At 48.0% G+C, this 18,578-nt stretch overlaps 1 long non-coding RNA gene across 1 annotated transcript; it reads left to right on the top strand.

Annotated features, from left to right (window-relative positions):
• The first annotated feature begins 534 nt into the window (after nucleotides 1-534).
• LOC116184121 (uncharacterized) lies at nucleotides 535-4,257 on the top strand. The gene is made up of 2 exons (XR_004148860.3): nucleotides 535-3,281; nucleotides 3,387-4,257. It is a non-coding gene; the product is annotated as an uncharacterized LOC116184121 (long non-coding RNA).
• Nucleotides 4,258-18,578: the final 14,321 nt, after the last annotated feature.

Raw genomic sequence — 18,578 nt, 5'->3', positions numbered from 1 at the left:
TCTCTGAACCAGCAGCCTGCACTGGGAGATTTGGGCTGGAGCTGCTCACACAACACGTGCACACACAAAAATAAACCTGCTTCCAATTCTCCTCTCCGGGCTGAGGAGCATCTCAGAATATGGATGAGAGCTGCCTGCAAACACATCCAGAGAACTTGGAGGGAAACCAGAGACAAATGATGGGAATGAAATGCCCATCTTTCCAGATCAATGCCAGGGAGTCCCTGGTGGGGAGTGTATAGATCATTTAAAACACTTCTCATCCTGTTCACTGGGATCCAGCCCCAGCGTGCCCTGGCTGATGGGGAGAGTTATTAATTTCACTGGCATTAGGGAATCAGCCACCTGTACCTCGTCCATGGATTCCTCTTGGCCTTTTTATTTTAGACTCATTCACAGGCTGGATGTGCATTTAGATGAGAGTAAATTGGTCACAGCAAGGAAAAGGGAGGGAAAAAGCTCCTTATTGATCCTGGCAGGGTGTCAGAGTCCAGGATACCCCTCTGGCTGCCCTGGCTGTCCCCAGACCCTGCCAGGGAGTTCAGAGACCTTGGCACAAAGTCACAAACACCTGTGGCTTCCATTTTAGCCCGTGGAAAAAACTGCCAACTCTGCATGAGGAATTACGAGCCACAAGGGCTTGAGTAGTGTGGTAGTTGACTTAACACAGGGTGAAAAACTAGAATTTTGGGGTTCTTAGAATGGGGTTCAAGGGGTCAAGATGGAGGGATTTGGGCATGTCCTGACCTTCTTCTTCTTCTCCTTGCCCTCCATGTCTTGCTGTGCTGATGACACTTTTCTGTTGGTTTAATGTAGAGACACACTGTCCAACATAAATGACAGATATTGGCACATTATTGTAAACATGGCACAGGTAGTTTTTGATATAAAATGCAAACACTGCCCTGAGGGCAGACAGAAGCCATGGCCGAGCTGCTGGCCAGAGCTCAGCAGGGCAGAGAAAGAATGTTCTAGATAAGGGAAAATAAACAACCTTGAGAAGCTATCCTGCACATTCTGACTCCTTCTTTGGCTGCACGGGCTGGGAAATGAGGACTTTTACACTCTTGAGGTCACCTTGACACCGCAGACCCTGAGAGTAGTGAAGCCTTCCCCTCCCCAGGCTGTTTTAATTAACAGCAAACACAATAAATGGCCCAATCTGTCTAGAAAAGGGATCAAACTCCTTGGTTTGGAATCCTGGTCCATGTCATGGTTTGTGCTGCTTTGTCCAGAAAGCTGCTACCGGGCAGCACTGACAGAACAAGAGGACACAGTCTCAAGCTACATTAGGGAAGGTATAGGTTGGATATTAGGAAAAAAAATTCCACTGAAAGAATAATAAAGCACTGGAATTGTCTTCCCAGGGAGGTGGTGGAATCACCATCTCTGGATGTGTTTAAAAAAGCCTGGACATGGCACTTGGTGCTATAGTCTAGTTGTGGTGTTAGGGCATGGGTTGGACTTGATGATCTCAGAGGTCTCTTCCAACCTCATTATTCTGAGATTCTGTGATTCTGAGATTCTGTGATTCTGTGATTCTGTGATTCTGTGATTCTGTGATTCTGTGATTCTGTGATTCTGTGATTCTAGGTCCATGTCCCCGTGTCCCTCCTGGAGCAGATTTGGGCTGGGGTTTGTGCATTGCAAGGGAAGGGCTGTGTCAGCACCATCTCCTGATCTCCTGGGTGCAGATCACACCCTGGACAAAGGTGCCTCCTTTGAGCAGGGCCAGCCCTTTCCTGATGTGCCAAAACTCCTCCCCTGGGGCCAGGCTTTGCTCTCCCTGCCTGGGGAGCTCAGCCTATTTCAGGAATTGCATCCAGCACAGTTGTCAGTCTCGGTAATGAAGAGGCTGAGGACTGGGGTGGAGAAGCTGTTAAATAAATCATAGCCATGCTTTGCATTTTGAGAGGTGCTTCTCATGTCTGGCTCACAGAATGTCTCAGGAACTGAGGGAGATCTCATTGTTCCTCCTAAGAAAACGGCTGGGGAGATGAAGCAGCTGCCTCCAGGTGAGGGTCAGAGGAAGGGGGTCAGCCTTCCTCCCTGCCCAGGCTGATGGAGGGCAGGCTGGAAGAGCAGAGGGTTTGGGAGGGCCAGGAGGGGCTTGAGGGGCAGGGAGGAGCTCCAAGAGCAGCCCCATCAGGGCTCCACATGAGGATGAAGCACCACTGAGGTTTCCATGGATTTTTTTTCCCATCCTGCAAGGACCACACAGTGCAGAAGGTTCCTGCTGGTCAGCACTGAATCTCTGTGTGTGTGTGAGGGATGGGATTGGAGGCAAAGTGACACAGAGCACACAGGGACGGTGACAAGGTGCTGTGACAACACGGGCACTTTTCTGTCGGTGTAACCCTCTCCTCCCCAGTCCTGACACCTTCCAGGTGCTGCTTCCCACCCCTCGAGTGCCAGAGGCACATCAGCACCCCAAAATTCGTGAGAACGAGCTGAAAATCCCTCTACTCCACAGAAAACTGGCAGCAGGATGGAGACAGAAATGCAGCAGCAACCCTGGGTAAATCCTGATTTTTGGGCATGGATGGAGAGCCCTGCCTGTCCTGATACCACTGCCCACACCCCCAGAAAAATCAATCCTTCTCTCCTTTTTCTCTGGACCAGCCTCAAATAGCTGCACCCTGTTGCTAGGCTACCTGGCTGCCTTCCACACATCCCAGAGCTGCTGGAAACCTCACAGCAAATTGCAGCTCACATGGGTGGGCTATTTTTATCTTTTTTGGGAAGAGGGGGGATGAATGGACAGTGGAAGGGAGGGAGAAGGAAGACGTTCCAGTTCTTGGATGCTCCGGTCATTGGGTTATGACCAGAAAAGCCTGGAAAAGCTTGGGAATATGGACATGTGTGTTTCTTCTTCCTTAAATAGGTGGAAGATATGTGGGATCATGATGAAATATCTGACTGGCTAATGAATATCAAGTGTCACCTTTTGTGCTATTTTGGATCCTTGATAATTTGTCTGGTGTGATAATTTGTCTCTCCACCCAGAAACGAGCTGCAAGCAGCTTCACAGAATGCACAGGAGCACCAGCAACCCCGTGAAGGGCTGGCAAGTGTGGGATAAAAAGCTCTTGGCATTTGCAGAGCCACGAGACCTTTCCATTTGTCCTGGCTTTGGATGACCTCACCAGGGAGAAGGCAAGAAAAAGGGGTGGAGAAGTGAAAAAGAGCTGCAGAGGAAGGACTGCCAGTCCCCCATGGAACACAAGGTTTTAGTCCCTTGTGTGTCACCAGGGGGTTCCTGCACATGGAGAACCCAGCAGGTACAAGAGGAAAGCCATGAGCAGCACTTTTCCTGTTCCAAGGGACTTATCCATGCCTCTGCTGACTCACAACATTGTGTTTTCCCCTCTGCTTTTCTTCCACAGGTGCTGGAACTGAGGCAGGCAGAGCCTGGCTGAGGAAAGCCATGGCTGGATCCCACCATGGGCCATGTCCCCTTGAATTAGAAAAACCTATTGAACAAATCACATCATTTCCTATATGAATATATAAACCACCTCTAGGGTTGAGGGTTTCTATACAGAGCAGCAATAAAGTACAAGAAAATGGAGTTGCTCTATGGTTTTCTCTGTCCCTTTTCTTCCCATGAAACGTGCTGCAGTCATATGAGGTGAGAAACGCACTGCAGTTCCCATGTGCTGGGTCACCAAAAAGCCTTTCTGACTCAGTTTTCAGGTTCAGAAGAGAAAGAAAAAGACTTCAAAAGGGGTGTTTTAAATCCCCACTTTTCCCCTGTGTCCTAGATTGCAAGGCAAGATGGATTCTATTTGCCATCTGTCAGAGGTGTGGCAGTTATCTTCTGGGCAGTTTTCTTTATCTCTTCCCCAAACCAACCCTCCCCCTGTGGATACATCTGCTGTTCATGGGCTACTGAATGTCACTGCAGACTGATAAAAGTGACAGCATCCCATTGTGAGAAGCTCTGCCCACAGGGAGGAGCCAAGCATTCCTACCTGGATATAATCTGAGTTTTTGGGACACCAGACACAGCCTTTTCCTCTGGATTCCCAAGAGGAACAGCTGGGTTTTCCCACTGGACCTTCAGAGGATGAGTACACCCTTCTGCAGGATCACTGCTCCAACAGAACCACACCTGCCACTCCAATTTGGACAGCGACCAACACCCTGACCAACAGGGTGTCAGGTTGTGTTCTGACTCCGTCAGTGGCTTTTCTTTTGTATTATTGCATGTATTGTGTTTGCTTTTTCCCTTTACCTAATAAATTGCACTTCTGACTTGGAGTCTCTCACTGGTTTTGCTTTTCAAACCAGAGCACCCTGCTTTAAGTGAGGCCCTCAGTTGGGAGGTGGATACAACCCACCAAGTGACCTCTCCTTGGTCATCAGGGGACCAAGAAGGAGCCACTGGAAGTGGCCATTCCCAGGGAGCAAAATGCCACTCACAGCTACTGAGCTGCTGTTCAAAGCGGGGGAAAGAAAAAAGGGAACCCCCCCATTGCTTAGGATCCATTTAAACCTCCCAATCCAGGAACCTTTCCCAGCCAGGGAGGGATTCTCCCTGAGATCCCCAATTAGAAATGAAATAAATCCCAGCCACACAACGGAGCCCAGACCAGGTTTCCTGCCCTCGTTCCCTCTGTTCCCCTGCACATCGAGCAGCCCCCAGGGCTGGGCCCTGGCACTCCCCACAGAGCTGTTGGGTTGGCAGCTGCCATCAGCGACAGGGAGGTTATTTCTGTTTTCTCAGCAGCTGTTTGAAGGGAAATAATCCTGGAAGAGCCTAATGAATTAGCATTCTGAAAGTTATCTGAACTAATGAGAAGGGGTGGAAATAGGCTGAGGAGAGGGAGCTGCTTTTCAAAGCAATGCAGTGCCTTCATTGGCTCTCTTATGCTTTGGAGGTTCAAAGACACTTTTTTTTCCTTTTTTTTTTTTTTTCCCTATAGAAATTTATTTCCTGAGTGATTGAAGAACAAAAACAATTACAAACTGTACCATTTTCCCCCTCTGAGCTTTCTCCATTTCACATAGTGAGATGCTCAAACTTCCCATCTTTCCTTTCCCTTCCCTCTTCTGCAAGACCCAAATAATTATGGACTAGACAAAAACTAACCAGGGTAGCAGAACTTTTCTGGGCTATGCAGGATCAGGTCCTGGGCCAGAGCATTCTAGTGAAATTTAAATAAAAATGGGGAAAGGAAGGAAAAAAAAAAAAATCTTTCTGGTGCTTCTGAGATCAAAGGAAAAACACTTGAAATTTGATGGTTGGGAACTTGTCAGGAAGGAGGCTGTTAAACCACTCCTGACTTCTGTGGCTGTTTTATCAGCAGGGAGGCAGTGACATTGTTTGAACTAGATACTGACTTTTCCCCCACAGAGGCTGTGTGATGATTTCTGAGCGTGTTCCCCGAGGCTCAGGCTTTGCTGGGGGAGATCAGGAGCAGGGGAGATGCTTCCACTTCAAACAGATTCCACAGAGGCAGCTCAGGAGTGGGAGCTCCCTGCACTGCCCAGGGCCACAGACTTTTGCTGTGCACCTCACACAGTTCTCACACCTTCTTCTCTCTCTTTTCCTCCTCACCTTCTCCAGGTCTCACAACTCAGCCTTGGCTTCCCTGGAAAACGCAGCCCTCCCTCCTTCCCAGGTTTTTTCCTCCTCAGCACCAAAACCAAAATTTTGTAGGAAGGTGTTTAGTGTTTGTTTCTCTGCACGTGAACACTGAGGGTTGATGCAGTCAGATATTGAGGGAAGGGTTTGAGTAAGAGCAGCCCTGGATCTGAAGCACCTCCCTGAGATGCTGTTGGACACAGGTCTTCTTCTGGCACTGTGAAGGCTGAAAAGTGTCCCCACCATCTGCCACCCAGTCCCCTCTGCCCCTTGGCTGTGGCTGAGCTGCTGGTGTGGTCACTGCTTAATGACCTTCAATTAAAACACATTAATTTAGCTGTGATCTACTATTTAAATGAGCTCATCTTCTCTGGAATAGCCCAAAGAGCAGCCAGATGAGCCCAGGCAGGCAGAGGTGAGAGGCTGGTTGTGACCTGCTGGTGGGACAGGGTTTGTGGCACTGATGCCTCAGGTTGTAGATTTTATATTTTCACATTCTGAGCTGCTTCAGTGTGCGGGTCTGGGATTCACATCAGGGGATGCTGAGCTCTCTGCACAGAGCAGGGACAAAACAATTCCTGCTCCAGCTGGGCACCAAGGACAATGATCCAAATCTCAGCCCAGGAGCACAAACACCGTGGGCTGGAGAGAGAAAAACAAGCAGGATGGGACTGATGGGCTGGAGCTGGAATGGGACAATGAACTCCAAGGTGCCAATGGAGCAGAACTGATCACAGTGAGAGACCCCGTGAGCAGTCGGGGATTTTGGGACCATTTTGGTTCACCTTGGGTTCATTTTGTGCCATTTTGGCTCATCTTGGGTTCATTTTGTGCCATTTTGGTTCACCTTGGGTGCAGCCCTGGCTGGGCTCTTGTGCTGCCCAAGGTGGATCCATTGAGGAGATCTTTTAATAAATCCCTGCTTTATTCTGTAGCTCTGCCCAGCCTCTGCTCTAGCTCAGCCTCCACAAGGCAGCAGCCCAGTGGTTACCATGTCACTCCCATGCCCTCCTCCCAGCATATCCTGTTATTTGCACTAAATACATTTCACTGCTCTTTTTTTCCACTAAATACATTTCACTGCCCTGATGAGCTCAGGGAGTCGAGGCCAAACACCGGGAAATGCAGCATCCCCAGAGGAGCTTTGTGAGGTCCAGCTCATCTCCAGGGCACAAAAACCCCTAAATTGTGTCTCATCTGCCTACTTCACCTGACCTAATTATTAATAAAATATCCTTTATCTGAGAAATATGTTATCTGGGAAATCTGGAAAAAATTTCCTAAATTCTAGGAAGGAAAAACATCTCAGCAAGCATCCATATGGAAAAGGATTTGGTGAGGCCTCCTTTGAATCCCTGCTTCTGCTTTACTTCACTGAGGAAAGAAAGTCTCGTGTGCCAGAAATGCAAAAATAATATATGCATAGCAGAAAGTAGCTGAAATAGTTAGAAATAGGAGTGAAGCTGCTTGATGAAGGTTCATCACTCAAAATGAAATGGGTAAAGAAAACACAGAGCAAAAGAAAGGGAGAAAAGTTGAAATGTAAATTCAAAATTTAAAATTCTCACCTCATTTACAAATGGGGAATTGTAATGGTGGCGAATTTGTTTAGAAATAGATTAATGTTATGTTCTCTGTCTCACTAAAATTATAGTTTTGAAATTACATGAAATATTCATGGAGGATGGGGGGGGAACTAACATCACCTTGGCTTTGCTGCTGAAATGAAACAAACTGAAATGAAGGAGACAGGGAGTGACTGAGGAGCTTTTTGCATTTCAGGAGGGCAGGAGGGAAGAAAATTTCCCTTTCCTGTATTCAACGATTAAAATGATAATGGCTACACAAGAACCTAGACAGAGAAATTTCCAACCCCTCTGAAATTCTCTGCAGCTTGCAATTACACACTGGCAAATTTATCACGGGTGCCAGATGGCACAGCGAGCATATTGGCAGGGATTTGTGAAAGAAAGGAGGAAAAATAGCTGGCCTGCTCCGTGCCTAGCTTGCCTTCCCTTCTCCCTCCCACCCCCAATAACCTGCTCCTATTTTTTCCTCTCCATGCAAATTTTCCTTCCTCTGTGTAAACCAGTCATTTGGGGAAAGAAACAATCAGATTTATTTGGGGTTAAGGCTTCAGTGAGATACCCACGAGTTCCCTGCGTTGTCAGTGGGTGAAATCACTGAGCTCAAAGGCTTTTCTTGCAAGCAGCCCTGTTATTCTCACTGGGATGAGGGTGAGAACAGACCCTCTCTGCAGTCTGGGAGGTGGGCATGGAGGTTCTGCTGTCAAAAACTAAATGCTGAGAAGATATTTCTTCGTGGTGACATGCAAAAAACCCCCAAAACCCCAAATCAACAGATGATGTTGATTGCAGACCCTCCCAAATGCCTAATCCAGTTTTTTTTTGCAAGGGTTAGAATCCCATTTTAAGTGGCCAGCCACCAGCTGCTTCTCTGGTGTCACTTGTGGTCAGGTTTTAAGCATCCCCATCCCCTCCAGGAGTGCTGTGACAAGCAGTCTGCTCCCTGTCTCCAAGGAGGCAGCATTCCTTTGAAATCCTGGCCCAGATGGGCCATGCCAATTAATTTGGGAAGAGTCTGTGATGCCCAGCACACAGCTGAGCACCTCGGAACAGGGAGCTGGGCTGTCCTGAACGAGGTGAGGAATTCCTGCCAGATCTCCCTGTGCTTCACAGAATCCCACAATCAGCTCTTTCTATTGACAGAAACTTCGATTCTCCACGGTAATTGGAATTGCTGCTTTTTGTTTCTCTGAGAGTTAATTGCCTGACTGCAGCTGGAGGCACAGAGCCTGGTTTATCCATTTATCTGGGGGTCTCTCCTGCCATCCACCAGCTTTATCCCACTCCATTACTCCAATCCCAACGTTTGGGGGTTGCTTTTAGAGCTGTGTGTCAAGTGCAACAACTCCATATATATGTTTTTTTCCCCCTGAGCAGTGTTGACAGCTCTCACTCTCGGGATATTACAGGTTAAAAGCTGTTGTCTTCCTGTGTGCACACACTCTGTGCTTAAATGAACATTTAGAGGTGGGAAGGAGGCAGGGAGGGAATGCTGCAGTGACTGCCTTTAATCCCAGCCCTTGTACACAGCCCTGTTCACAGGAAGGGAGCTAACCCTGCATCACGCCACAGTTTTCATTTTCCATTCCCTTCCCGAGTGGGTGGGTGGCTGTGGATTGATCAGGAGGAAAAAGGAGACTGCACAGGCAAGGCGAGGCTGCTGCTGGTGTTCAGAGGTGCCCACAGAGCCTTTGTTCCTCAGCAAGCCCCAGGCTGTGTGCCCACCTTCCCTCCTGGCCACGTCTCCTGGGTGTGGGGCACGCAGGGACACCTGGAAGGTGAGTTCACACCACTCCTGCCTCCTGCACTCCCCTGGTTTTCACTCCTCATGGGAGGTCTCAGGGTCTCAGTGTCCAGGTGACTCCATGATTGTAAAAGTCCTCATTTCCCAGCCCGTGCAGCCAAAGAAGGAGTCAGAATGTGCAGGATCAGCTTCTCAAGGTTGTTTATTTTCCCTTATCTAGAACATTCTTGCTCTGCTCTGCTGAGCTCTGTCCAGCAGGTCAGCCACGGCATTCTATCTGCTCCCCAGTTTGGTGTTTACATTTTATACCAAAAACTACGTGTGCTATGTTTACAATGTATTACCAATATCTATCATCTATGTTGGGCAGTGTGTCTGTGCCTTAAACCAACAGAAAAGTGTCACCAGCACAGCAAGACATGGAGGGCAAGGAGAAGAAGAAGTCCAGGACACGCCCAAATCCCTCCATCTTGTCCCCTTGAACCCCATTCTAAAATCCCAAAATTCTAGTTTTCTACCCTGTGTTAATTCAACTACCACACTGCTCAAACCCTTGTGGTTTGTAATTCCTCATACAGAGTTGGCAGTTTTTTCCACGGGCTAAAATGGAAGCCACAGGCGTTTGTGACTTTGTGCCAAGATCTCTGAGCCCCTGGCAGGGTCTGGGGACAGCCAGGGCAGCCAGAGGGATGTGCTGGGCTCCCACAGGAGAGGTTTATCCAGGAGCAGCAAATGGCAGCTGAATTCCAGCTTGGAGCATTCGGGGTGCTGCGAGGACACAGCCCCGACCTGGGCACTGCTGGGGGAGCAAGGCTGCTGCCTCTCAGAACCGTGTACAGCCAGATGAAGAGCAGTCACTCAGAAAATTAAATGCCTGCTTTGCTCTCTCTTGCTCATCTTTTTCTCCTCAACGTGTCAGCTCTAACACCCCCTTGTCAGCGCCGTGCAGTGTGTGTGGGGCCTGGGCAGCCTGGGGGATGTGCAGCAAACCAGGGCAAGATAACAGCACACGGGGCTGCTTGGGGACTGCCAATGTCCCTGCCCTGCCTTCTCCAGCTCCAGTCTGAACCAAAGCCTTGCTGAGCACTGGGGAGGCCCTGCTCTCCTCCCTGCCTTGCAGCTTGTTGATATTTCCTAGTGCAGCTCCTTTATTCACTCCTGCCACTGTCAGTGCCTTGGGTTTCCACGTGTGTGGGAGACCCTTGGCGAGGAGGGAAGAAATAACAACGCCACAAATAATTGTCTTGGCGTTCTGGAGAAGGAAGGCAGAGGTTTGTGCCTGGGAAACAGCTTGTCATTTGTCTTCAGAACAGGATGATTGCAAGCAGATTTCCTACTGCAGATTGCACTCGTTAAAGATCGTGTCCTCGTTGCTTGCTGTGTTCTTCCCCCTCGGCTGCCACGCTCTGTCCCCTCCTGGGAGCTTTGGTGACGGGGTCTGCTTTGCTTGGAATGACCCCGAAATTGTAAAAGTCCTTGTTCCCCTAGCCCAGCAGCCGAAGAAGAGGTCTGGAATGTGTGAAGTCGAATTTTCAAGGTTGTTTATTTCTCCTTATCTATAACATTCTCTCTCTGACCTGCTGAGGTCCATCTAGTACAGAAGCCATGGCAGTCTGCCTCGAGTCTCGGGCAGCTCCCACATTATACACTCAAAATTACGTGTGGTATGTTTACAGACTTGTGCCAATTCCTATCACCTACGTTAGACAGTGTGTCTCTACCTTAAACCAACAGAAAAGTGTCACCATCCCACCAAGACATGGAGGGCAAGAAGAAGGAAGAAAAGGCCAGGACACGCCCAAATCCCTCCATCTTGTACCCCTGAATTACATTCTAAAAACCCCAAAATTTTACTTTTCCACCCTGTGTCAATTCCCCTATTACAGTACTCAAACTCTTTTGGCATGTAATTCCTCATACAGAGTTGGCAGCCTCTCCCATGGGCTAAAATGGAAGCCACAGGTGGTTTTGCCTTCATGCCAGGGTCCCAAAGCCCCCTGCCAGGGCAGCCAGAGGGATGTGCTGCACTCTGACAGCTTGGCCACATCACCCCTGAGCTCTCAGGGTGCTCCTGAGGGTGATGCCTCATGCCAGGTTCAGCCAGAGCCCAAGGGGAGCTGCCAGGCTGCACTGCATGCTCAGGAGGGGCTGAGGATGACAAGGGATGATAAAGGCTCCTGCAGGGATGCAGATGAGGCTGGAGATTCCTCCCTGTCCTGTTGCCTTGTCTGTTCAGACAGCCCTGGTGGATTTGTGCCTGGCATTAAAGGCTGTGAGATCCTTCAGGCTGTAAGATTTCCGTGTTTCTGATCCTGCATCGCTGATTTTGCTCCAAAACCAACACTGACCTGGCAAACTCTGGGGTGCCAGGGCTGAGCTGTGAGAGGGGAGCAGCAGCCCTTGGCCTCGGGGGATGAGCTGGAGCTGCAGGCAGCACTGAGAAATCCCAAAAGAGGGGCTACAGCCCCCCCTACCATCCAGCTCACAGTGTACCTGGCTCAGAACACACCAGATGCACAAACAGAGCTGGGAGTGAGCCCACAGCTCCTGGACCAGGCTTTAACCCCCCCTGGCACACAGCAGCCTGCAGGGCTGGCTGCTCCCACCTCTGCCTCCTCCTTCCACCCTTCTGTGCTCCCACTGTCCTCCAGCTGGCTCAGTGCCCCAGGAGGACCTGCCCAGGCTCCTCCAGGTGGGGACGGTGACATTTCAGGGCTGGACATGGCAGGTCAGGAGGGGACTGAGGGCTGTGGGAGCTGCAGCCCTGGCTGGGGCAATGCTGGGCTCAGCATCTCTGGCCGCGCTCCTGATGCCACTGCCACAGCTCCTACCCCACGTGAGACTGGGTGAATCTAAGACAGGGAATGGTTGGTTCCTAAAACAAAAAAATTGTTGAAGACTCAATAAATCTTTTCTCTCTGAAGCCAGTGTCGAAATTTCAATAAATCAATTCACTCTGAAGCCAAGGACATCACCAAAAACTGAGAGCCATTTCTGAAGTACCTGGAAAAGGTCTGATTACTAAAAAAAAACAATCCTTTTGAGCAAACTCCTGAAAGCTGGGCTGTGCCCAACCACCCTTGGCAAGCTGCAGGCCTCCAAACCACCACTCCCTGCTGAAAATCGCCTTCTCACAGCATCCCAGGGTGTTTTCATGGGAGAAAACAACTGAAAGAGCAGCTCCACAGCCCAGAACTGCAACACCAACCGTGTCAGAGAGGGGACGACTGAGGAAAGGGTTAATGCTGTTTTCATGCCTTTTAAAAATAATTATTTGTTGTCACCGTGAAGAGTGACTGATAATAATAATTACAGCTCAAGAGCACTGTTCACTTCTTCTCATCAGAGGGGCTGAGTGCAAATCAGCCAGGCCAGGTTTGGTTGAGAGCGCTCACAATTATGTTGCTGCCATCATTTTCTCTCTTTCTTACAGAAAAGGGGGAAATGCCTCCTGAAGGATCACAGGGAATTTTGACTAATAGTAGAAGCTTGGTCTTGAGTGATGTTTAAAACCCAGGAGGGAGGGGAGAGAATGAAGCAAACAAGGGCATGATTTCTTTCTTTAATTTTTTTCCTAGTTGCCTTATAATATTTTAAAGAGAGCCATGAAATGGTGCTTAGTTTAACACTGTGCAAAGCTCAGCTAAATCCTCTCCCTGATCATGTCACCTTTTCATTCAGTGGCTACAGAGTCTTTGAGGCACAGATGGTTTTTTTCACCATTATACCTCACACAGAACATGGATATTGCTCTTGAGTCTTAAACATAATAATAATTAGAATTATAATAATAATTACAACAAGAAAGAGGCAACAGAGATTCTGATTAGGGAGTTGAACCCTGCAAACATAAATGGCCAAGGGATGTGAACACAGGGAATGGAGAAAGGGAACAAGCAAATGTCCATGAACAAGGAAAAGGAGATTTTGGTTGAGAGCTCCACAGTGAGATAGTGGCAGTGTCAGCTTTAATGGAGAAAAGGCTATGGAATGTTCTCTACTGATATGGAAAACAGAAAAAAGAGAAAAAACTCCTCCCTGTGAGGGTGCTGAGGGCCCTGGCACAGAGAAGCTGTGGCTGTTCCAGCCCTGGCAGTGCCCAAGGCCAGGTTGGACGGGGCTTGGAGCAGCCTGGGACAGTGGAAGGTGTCCCTGCCATAGCAGGGTGAAACAAGATGATCTTTAAGGTCCTTTCCAACCCAAACTTTTCTGCGTTTCTATAAAAAAGAAAACACCAAATCTGTGAAATTCCTGCTTCGGGGTGTTGCATTTTGAGCCTATTTCTAACAAGATTTGCTCAAACCCAAATATGAACACCAGACCCTTGGAAAATGCATGGATTTCCTCCAGCCTGAGCATCCCCCCAGGAAGCTGCTGCAAGAGTGGGTGGTTTATGGTAATCACAAGAACTCAGGACTCAACTGGAGAGGAGAATTTTGCAAAATGCCCGGTGGCCATGCAGACAATGAGGGAGTGTCTGCCCTGACAATGGAAAGCACTTTCCCTAATGGGAAACATCCTCCTGTTCCTCCCATGCCCTGCACTCTGTGGTGCTGAAATTCAGGGCGGATCCAAGCCCCTGATCCAAGGTCTCTAATTGCTGTTCCTGTTTTCCTCCTCGGTGAGCACAGGAGATGGCACCAGGATGGTGCTGAGGGATCTGCCAGTTATTTCTATTAAATAGGATAACAAACATCCTATTCACCCCAATAGGATAATTGAGTGAATTATCCTAATTGGGGTGAATCAAGGAGCAAAGAGGAATCAAGGGTATGAAGGAGATCTGGTTTCTCAGTAAAAATCTAAAACTCAAACCGTGCACTGCACCTCTCTCAGGGCTGGGATGGTTTGACCTCAGACCAACAGGTTGGAAGGGACCTCAAATATTCCACCTCACTGCCACGGGGAGAAACTCCTTCCACCAGCCCAGGCTGCTCAGGGCTGGGGCAATCCACTGCAATATAATGAATTTCTGTTCTTTGGCCCAACTCTGCACTGTGGCCATGGAAGAATTTCTTATCTTTAATAATAATCATATAATAATTATATTTGAAAGGCTCCTCACACATCACACGCTGAGCATCCATATGGTGCAACACCAAGTTCTCACCAGCAACTCCTGTTCAAGGCGAATGTGTCCTTGTCACCAGGCAAGGAGATGTCCTCAGTTTGGCATGTTGGAGTTTGACTGGACAAGCAAGGCACTGTCAGTGAATATTCCCTTCTGGCAGATTTGTCTGGGAACCCAGAGCCTGTTTGCAGTTCTCAGGGTGCATTTACACCATCAGAAAAGTGTGGATCCAAGTCCTTTTTGCAGAGCAGATTCCAGTGGGGATTATAAACCATCATGCCTATGCTAAGAGGCCTGTACTGTTCAAATTTTGAAGCTCCAAAATCTGGCAGCCAAATTCATGCCCAGTGAAATCATATTTTAGCATGAAATCCAGCACTTGGATCACCTGAGAGATGATCAGGGCAGGAGCTGCCACTGCTGAGCACCTTCCTGCAGGAAGAGGAGGAAAAGGGCACGGGAATTTGCAATTATGGCAAGAACCAAAGGCAGACATCCTGCCCAAAGCTACCCGAGTTTTCCTGTGGCCATGGGAAACGTAATTCAGCCAGAACGACAGCCAGGAGACAAATCACAAAGGGAGTGCTGATGTCTTTCCCCAAAACTCATCTCTGCACTGGTGGGCAAACTCTGAGCCAGGGATTGTTTTACCTCCATCATTTCACCTCCATCTGGTCCAGTGGAATAAATGCTGCTGTTCCCTTTTTGGAATATGCATTAGTTGATTTTTAAGTACCAGCCCAGTAGTCCCCAAGGGAGTACTAGAAAGAACCAACCAACCAATTTCACAACAAATAATTTGTTCCACAAACATTGCTTCCCTTCCCAGCTCCTGATTCGGTTCTGGACCATTCACAAAATTTTTAGATTTATTTGTTATTCGGAATTGCTGATTTTCTTCCATGAATAATGAAATTGGGCTGGAGACTGTTCACAAACAGCCTTGTGTGAGCAGCTGAAATTCACTGTACAAATGTTGTGATTTGATGTGTTAGCTATGTTTTGTGATGCTGTCTGTGACTGGATGAATTCTGTGGCTCACCAGGGAGCGTGGCAGGTATTGTGATTGTAAAAACCTTGATTGGCCATTCCGAGGCAAAGTGGGGGAAATAATCCAAGTGTGGATGTTTGTTAGTGGCAGAGCTGTTTCTCCATCCACTTACCCTGACATAATTGGGAGATTGCTTCCCTGATATCAGCAGAAAGGCTGACTGTAAACCAGCTAAAAGAGGCATCACAGGCAGTGTTCTGCAATAATCGTCCCTGGGGGATTCCCAGCTGGCAGCTGGCTGCAGGTAAAAATGACAGGAGGAGAACACTCTCTTAACCATTGTTTCCTGTCACTGATATGGGATTTTTCCCGATGAAACTGCTGCACTTGTGAGTCAACAGAGAGGGCTGCTGCTGTTTGTTTGCAGTGATACAGCACTGAGTGTTCTGTTCCAATTGCAGAGTTAACTCCAGGTGAACAGGGAGAGCAAACACTGCATCAAACCATTCCCTGCCCTAAAACCCCTCCTCAAATCCACGGCTGGGCTTCTTTGTGCTGTTTTCTGACTGTCCCCCAGCCTGTCATTCCCCATCCTGTGGCCTGGGGACAGGGAGCAGAGCTGCCAGGGATCAGCATCATCCCTGCCCTGCTCCAGAGCTCCAGGGAAAAGCTGAGCCCATCACGGATCCTGCTTTTAGGACAACACTTTTTAACCTCTTCACTGGGGTCAAAGCCAAATTCCTCAAACTGGGAATAAAACAGCTCTGCCCCCCTCCTCCTGCTGCTCCAACAGCACCACTCTGAGCAGGGGATGGTGGGAACTTGGAATCCCCAAATTCTTCCCAGAGCACAGCCCGTGCATCCCTGCCTCCTCTTTTGGGAGTGCAGGAGGTGGTTTTTTTTTTTTGTTTTTTTTTTTTGTTTTTTTTTCCTGAAACAATTTGATTCAATTTGTCACAAGGGTGTAGGGCAGCCCAAGGTGAGAGGATGACAAAACACAGCCAGCCCTGCTCAAATCCAACAAACTCAATTCCAGTGTCGGGAAAATGGAGCGCTGAGGCTCTGAGAGCAGGAACACACACACAAACAAACAAAACTCCATCAGAACTCCCCCACAGGGGTCACATCACCAGGAACCTCCACTGGAACACACCAGAGAGTCTCCAGTTCCCAGATCTCTTCCCTAATTCTGGATTTTGGGAGAGGAGGCAGCACTAGGGTTCATCTGAATCTAAGTTCTCTGCAAATCCATCCCCACTCTGCATGTTTATCATCACTCTCCAACTCAGAGGTACAAAAGCATTTGCTGTATTTTTTTTTGGTGGGGTTTTTTTTTTGGTTGGTTTTTTTTTTTTTTGTGTCTAGGGCAGTGATGTGAATTTTTAAAAAAACACCTCTACAAATGAGGAAAAGAATCCAAGCAGACTTCCCCAAAAAAATTATGCAGGGGAGGGAGATGCTGCTCTTAATTTGACAAATCTTTCCTGATTTTGGGGTGGGATATTTTTCCTTTTTTTGTTTCGTTTCCCTCCCCTGCTAATGAAATTCCTAAAGATAAGATGGGTTGTTGTTGCCATAGAAACTTGGCCCTGGCAGAAGCTAAGACTGCAGATTTATTTATGCGGCTTGTTAGTCAAACTTGATGCAATAACACAGAATTAATATTTCGGTCTCATCGAGATCTTGCAGCTTTTGCCTCTCTGCAGGAGCTGGGAGAGGAGGAAATGCTAAACCCTGCACTGCTGGGCTGAATCCCTCAGTGCTCTGGGGCATCACACCAAGGGCAGCTCTGCTGGATGCACACAAAGTCCCTTTGCTGCTGGTGTGGCAGGAGCAGCCTGAAGGTGGCTGCAGGAAACCTGGCCTGGTCTGCTCCCCAAATTCTCCAGGATGAGACTGGCAGGGAACTGATCCTGCCACTCAGAGGACTCTCAGTGCACAAAGAGTCTTCACCCCTTGGTACCTCCCACAGGGGTTTTTGTGTTCTTAGGAAAGTGCCTTTTGCACTTGGATGCATTCTTGGGATGAATAAGGATCCGCAAGATTTATTGCATAAATAAGCATTGATCCTCCTGTGCCTGTGGCAACTCCAGCTCCATCCCACAGAGCACAAATGGGGAGAAATTTAAGATCATTCCTTAAATCTGAGGGCAGGTTATTCCTGCCTGCATTTGTCTTCCCTTGGGCTTTGCTTCTTGCTGATCATAAGAATCATAAGACATGAAAATTGTGTCTGTGTGGCTCCCCTTCAAATGTCCCTCATGGTGCCTTCCACACAGCTCTTCCAAACACCACAAATGTTTGTGACACCACAAAAAGGGTTGGAACTGCAAAAGGGGAAATGGGCAGCAGTAGCAAAATCCTAAAGGGTTGGAGAAAAGGAAATCCCTTGGCCATGAAGTCTGGTGCTGGAGCTTAGGTGACTTATGGTTCTTGGGCACAAAGCCCGGGGGACACCATGAGCCTCAAGCCACTTTTTTATTATTGCCTCCCAGACATGAATGAAGCAAACAGCACAAATCTGTGACCAGAACTCTCAGCAGAGAGTGAGAAATCCTGATCCCCTACAGCTCAACACAGACTTGCTTGGCCAACTCAAAGAGTTGAGCCTTTGGAGGATCAAGGCTCTTCCACTACTGACATCGTGCAGCATAAAATAAACCAGTGTTTCAAAAAGTTCTCCATTTTAAGCTTGATGATCTCAAATTTACTTATTTTATTGGCTGAAATGTAACTTTTTTTTTTATTATTCCTTCCAGGCCCCTTTGTGCACTTTAAAACGGAACACACCAAGCAGCTGAACAACACATGGTTATGGAGAAGGGAAGACCAGGGTTTGGTCATGGAGAAGAGAAGAGCAGAGTTTGGTTAATGCTTTTTTTCTTCAAGCCAGGTCTTAAAAGCTCTCAGAGATAAGCATTATACCCTTGATAGCTCAGCTACCTCAGGTGGCATAAAAGAAGCAGGATGGCTCCTGTGACAGTGTTGGAAACAAAACGTTTTAATAAAAGGCAAAAAACAAAAAAAAAGCTCTTTATAGAGAAAACCTGAGCTAGGGCAAGAGGTTCTTGCTCCTGCTAAACCTCTTCACAAAAGCGATTTACTTCTTTTGTTTTCTTCTTTTTCTAGAGAATTGCTTAGGCAAGACTTTTTGGCTCCTGTCCAATTAGCTATCCTTAAGTTTGAGGTGAAGTCCCCAAGGTCCTATGAGGTGTCTTTTAAGCAAATTGAGGAGAGAAACTTCAGTGCTTTTTTCCTTTTTAAGGAGACAAAGGGTATCTTATTTCCTCCATCAACAGGGGGCACATTCCTGCATTTGTTCACAGAGAAGGGAAGAGCAGGGTTTGCTCACTACTCTAACTCATCGATTCCAACCAGAATAAAACCCAGCCAAAATCTACTCTTACCCCAAGCCCACCCAAACACGAGTTTTCTGCAGGTATCTCAACACATTAATGAGTTCTGGAAAGAACCAAGGGTGGTGAGGGTTGTGCCAAGGAAATGCTGCTCCCTGTGTGTGCCTGGCTCTGCTTACACCCATTTGTTGCACCTAAATAGATGACTTTGCCCTTTTGCAAAAGGCAAACTGCAGCCAA

Source organism: Lonchura striata, chromosome 13 (genome assembly GCF_050655825.1).
Source record: "Lonchura striata isolate lonStrDom1 chromosome 13, ASM5065582v1, whole genome shotgun sequence".
Taxonomy (NCBI): Eukaryota; Metazoa; Chordata; class Aves; order Passeriformes; family Estrildidae; genus Lonchura; species Lonchura striata.
This window is presented reverse-complemented; position numbering and strand designations above follow the sequence as displayed.